This window comes from Triticum urartu, chromosome 4, assembly GCF_003073215.2.
Source record: "Triticum urartu cultivar G1812 chromosome 4, Tu2.1, whole genome shotgun sequence".
Taxonomy (NCBI): domain Eukaryota; kingdom Viridiplantae; phylum Streptophyta; class Magnoliopsida; order Poales; family Poaceae; genus Triticum; species Triticum urartu.
Window position 1 is genome coordinate 604429 of NC_053025.1, and position 5530 is coordinate 609958.

The 5530-nt window shown below is 48.4% G+C and overlaps 1 pseudogene; it reads left to right on the forward strand.

Annotated features, from left to right (window-relative positions):
* Positions 1-630: 630 nt before the first annotated feature.
* On the forward strand, positions 631-769 carry LOC125555137 (annotated as a pseudogene).
* The last annotated feature ends 4761 nt before the right edge of the window (positions 770-5530 follow it).

Genomic DNA, 5530 nt, shown 5'->3' on the forward strand with positions numbered 1-5530 from the left:
TCCCAAGTTGTAACCTCCTACGAGATCCAAACTGTATGCGCTATCAGGGACTCGGCGCCCCTGCCTATAACATGTACAACGTCTCTCTTCACACATGGTAGTCAGAGCCCTTCCTTTTCCCATCTAGAGCTTCTGTCGAACCAATCTAGCCTAGCCATGTCTTCCTCCGGTGCCTTCTCCCCGAGCCTTAACAATCAGGTCACGGAGAAGCTGTCACGCACAAACTACGTGCTATGGCGCACGCAGATCACACCTCAGCTGCGCGGTGCCGGCGTCTTCGGCTTCATCGACGGCACCAACCCGGAGCCGGCCAAGCTCCTCGTCACCACCAAGGATGGCAAGGAGACTTCATCGCCCAACCCTCTCCACCCTATATGGGAACGGGAGGATCAGCAGGTCCTTGGCTACCTGCTGAATAACCTCACCAAAGAGGTCCTGGTCACGGTGACCACGGTCACCACGGCGGGCGCGCTCTGGACGACACTCGCGGCCACGTTCTCGTCACAATCGGCGAGCCGCATCAACAACATACGCACCTCCCTCATCAATGCGCAGAAGGGTAACCTCTCGGTTGCGTCCTACTTCGCTGTCATGCGTGGCTACGCTGATGAGCTGGCCGCGGCGGGCAAGCCTATCCAAGACGATGAGCTCATCTCATACATCATCCTTGGGTTGGAGGCGGACTATCAACCTCTGGTGTCGGCTCTCGACGCCCGTGTCACTTCTGCAACCCTCGACGAGCTCTTCGCCATGCTGTCAAACTTTGATCAGCGCATGGCCCAGTTCAATGGATCTGGTGGCTTCAAGTCTTCTGCCAACATGGCGTCGCGTGGCCAGGGCGGTGGATCCCGCTCACGTGGTGCTCCTCGCTACAAGGGATGGTCTGGAGGCGGCGGCGGACACGATCGCGGCCATTCTCCTCCACGCTCGGGCGGCCGAGGCCGTGGGCGTGGGCGTGGCGGTGGCAACCGCACGCGTCCAGAGACTCCGCGGTGCCAGATCTGCGGCAAGCCCGGTCACACAGCAAAAGATTGCTGGTACCGGTATGATGATGATGAGGACTCTCAAGACGATGACAAGGTAGCTGCTGCTGCTGACGGTTCCTACGGTATTGACACCAATTGGTACGTCGATAGCGGAGCCACCAACCACATCACGAACGAGCTTGAGAAGGTCACCATGAAGGAAAAATACCGCAGCAAGGATCAAATCCATACTGCCAGCGGAGAAGGTATGGGTATAAGTCATATTGGTCACTCTATATTCCTTACCCTAGTCGCAAACTACACATTAAGAAAATATTGCATGTCCCTAGTGCACACAAAAATCTTCTTTCCGTCCATAGAATTGCTCTTGATAATCATGTTTTCCTTGAATTTCATCCCTTTTTCTTTTTGATCAAGGATCAGGCAACGAGGAAAATCCTCTATCGAGATAGATGTGTTCGAGGGCTCTATCCGTTGATTCCGGAGTTTAGAAGATTCAATAAACAAGCTTGTGGTGCTATCAAGCTTTCGTCCACACGATGGCACGATCGTTTAGGACATGCCTCTTTTTCTTTAGTAGAAAAGTTGCTTAGGAAAAATAAGCTCCCGTTTGTTGGTGAGCGTCATGTTGAAACCATTTGTGATTCATGTCAACGAGCTAAAAGTCATCAATTACCGTATCCTGTCTCTACTAGTGTTTCTACCAAACCCTTGCAACTCATTTTTTGCGATGTTTGGGGTCCAGCCCCTACCTCTGTTGGTAGACATACTTATTATGTCAGTTTTATTGATGACTATAGCAAATTCTCTTGGATCTATCTTCTCAAAAGGAGATCCGATGTGTTCCAAGTTTTTCAAAACTTTCAAGCGCTCGTTGAACGAAAGTTTGATAGAAAAATCATCGTTGTCCAATCCGATTGAGGAGGGGAATACGAGAAGTTAAATTCCTTCTTCCAAAATCTTGGCATCTCACACAACGTGTCATACCCGCATGCTCACCAACAAAACGGTTCCGCAGAACGCAAGCACATGCACATTGCCGAGGTTGGTCTTGCCCTTTTGGCAGGCGCATCCATGCCCCTCAAGTTTTGGGACGAAGCTTTTCTCACAGCAGTTCACATTATCAACATGCTACCTAGTCGTGTTATTAACAATGAAACTCCAGTAGAACGACTTCTTCAGACTAAACCAGATTATAAGTCTCTCCGTGTGTTTGGGTGTGCATGTTGGCCGAACCTTCGTCCCTACAACAACCGCAAACTTATGTTTCGCTCAAAACAGTGTGTCTTCCTAGGGTATAGTGCACAGCATAAAGGGGTCAAGTGTTTAGATGTCTCCACTGGCCGTGTCTACATCTCACGTGACGTTGTCTTTGATGAAACCAAATTTCCCTTTGCTGACCTCCATCCCAATACTGGTGCACTCCTTCGCAATGAAATACTCCTTTTGCCCTCTCATCTCACTAGTTTTGACCAAGGGGGACCTAATATTGATGACCTATTGACTAACCCATCTAATGATGTGCCTGAGTTTTGTGTTGATGCAACAGATGACAACAGTGCGGAAATTGCAGAAGAAAATCACGTGCAAACTGCAGAAAAAGTAGCTCAAATTGAGCCATATTCCATGTGCCTCCCGGCGGGAGGCAAATCCGCCTCGGGATCGGTCCAGCTGCAGCGAATCGGATCCTCCTCAGGATCGGTTCCTGCGACCGAGGCAGGTGCAGGCGCGGGATCCCCGCCCGCTGACGGGGCAGCAGCAGGCGCGGGCGTGCGCGCCGCGCTTTCCCCAGACCCACGCGTCCATCTGGCGGGGACCACGCGCACTCAGGCGGTTGCGGCCCCGCACCAGTCGCCATCGGCCTGCGGTACGAGGTGCGCCACCAACCCGGTGACGTACACGCGGCGTGGTGGCACGCGACGCGGGGAGGGTCCGACCGGCGCTGAACTCCAAGTGGATGCGCCATCACCATGCAATGATGAGCTGCATGCACCGGCGGGATCCTCTGCGGCTCATTCACGTGCTCTCCTTCAACAATCAGCCGCAGAAAATCCAGCAGCATCTTCCTCGGGATCTGACGTGGTCACACAAGAGCAGTCTCCAGGATCCTCTGCTCCGGTCACTGATCCTGCCATTCTGCAACCGCGACGCACACGACTGCAACAAGGGGTAATCCAACCTGTTAATTACAAGCATATAACAAAGTATGGTATGGTCTGTTCCACAGGTGAACCAGATGAGCCTAACACTCTTGAAGCAGCACTGTGTGATGAGAAGTGGAAGAAAGCTATGCATGAAGAATGCATGGCATTGATGAGAAACAAAACATGGCACCTGGTTCCCCCACAGCAAGGTAAAAATTTGATCGATTGCATGTGGGTTTTCAGGATTAAGAGGAAAGCTGATGGAACCATTGATTGTTATAAGGCTAGATTGGTTGCAAAAGGCTTCAAATAGAGATACGGCATAGATTACGAGGACACCTTCAGTCCAGTAGTAAAGGCAGCCACTATTCGCCTTGTCTTATCTATTTCTGTTTCCAGAGGATGGAGTCTTAGACAGCTCGACGTTCAGAACGCGTTTCTCCATGGTGTTCTGGAAGAGGAAGTGTACATGAAACAACCTCCTGGGTTTGAGAGTAAGAATGCTCCATCTTATGTGTGCAAACTTGATAAAGCGCTATATGGATTAAAGCAAGCTCCAAGGGCGTGGTATGCTCGTCTCTGTCACAAAATGCAAGCACTTGGTTTTGTTCCATCTAAGTCTGACACGTCATTGTTCATCTACAAGAAGTCCAACACATGTATATTTGTTCTTATATATGTTGATGATATAATTGTGACTAGCTCATCGGATGAAGCAATCACAGGACTTCTTAAGGACTTGAGTGCCGATTTTGCCCTAAAGGATCTTGGTGCTTTGCATTACTTCCTTGGGATTGAGGTGAAAAAGCACAATGATGGACTTGTTCTCTCTCAAGAAAAGTATGCCACTGACTTGGTCAAGAAAGCTGGGTTACAAGGATGCAAACCCTCTCTTACTCCATTATCCAGCTCAGAAAAATTATCCCTTGCAGCAGGAGAGCCCTTGAGTAAAGAAGACAGCACAAAATACCGGAGTCTGGTAGGAGCTCTTCAGTATCTCACACTTACCAGGCCTGATATTTCTTTTGCTGTTAACAAAGTCTGTCAGTTCCTTCATGCACCAACCAATGTTCATCTGACAGCTGCAAAACGCATAGTTCGATATGTTAAGCACACTCTGAACTTAGGACTGAACTTCAGCAAATCACCGTTTACTCTAGTCAGTGCATTCTCTGACTCGGATTGGGCAGGTTTTCTTGATGACAGACGCTCCACAGGTGGTTTTGCAGTATTCTTTGGACCTAACTTGATCTCATGGTGTGCACGCAAACAGGCAACTGTATCCAGGTCCAGCACAGAGGCAGAATACAAGGCATTGGCAAATGCCACAGCTGAGATAATATGGGTTCAGTCCATGCTGAAGGAACTTGGCATACGGAGTAAACAGGCTCCTTGCTTATGGTGTGACAACCTTGGAGCTACTTATCTTTCTGCAAATCCAGTGTTCCATGCCAGGACAAAACACATAGAGATAGACTTTCATTTTGTCAGAGAAAGAGTTGCTCAAAAGCAACTTGATATTAGCTTTGTGCACTCCAAAGATCAACTTGCAGATGGATTCACAAAGCCCTTGCGCCTACAAGAAGCTTTGAAGACTTCAAGCATAATCTCAACTTGATGAAGTTGTGATTAAGGGAGGGTGTTAAACATCCCTATGTGTCAACTATGTTTATGCGCATCTTGTACGTGTTTGGGTATACCTTGTACGTATCTTGGTAGGAGTTGTATTCGGTTAGGATAGAAGGCTTATCTCTTATTCATAACTCTATCTCTAGCTAGCTTGCTTCCCAAGTTGTAACCTCCTACGAGATCCAAACTGTATGCGCTATCAGGGACTCGGCGCCCCTGCCTATAACATGTACGGCGTCTCCTCTCGATGAGGCAAGACGTTTTCTGCTTCGCACACGAGCTAGCCAAAAAAATCATAGTTATTCAGAGAACCCTAATTAAATAGCCAATGCAGCTGGTTCAGAGAAGCTGCAACCTGAGGTGCATTGTTAGAGCAGAGCAGAAAGAACAGCCTGCCAAGGTCTTCATGTTTCTTCACCAGCTAGTGTACCAGGAACTTTACTTCTCTAAATTTGTGAGTATATATGACACACTTCCTGAAAAATGAATACGATCTCTGAATCTCTGCAGGTAGTATATGGTTGTTGTTTTTCCCTTTATTCAGTAATCGGATCACAAGAGAAAACGAGGCTTCTTTACCAAACTGAAAATGGGTCACAAGTCACAACTCACAACTTACATACATGACATTTTTGACAAGTTTAATAAAGCATACCATTTTCCTTTCCGCACAGTATCTAGCGGCCTTGCTTATATATCAAGTGTGGCCATGGAACCGAGCTCTACCTTCATGCAGGGTTCGGTGAGAGAGACAAAAAATACTTCCATCAC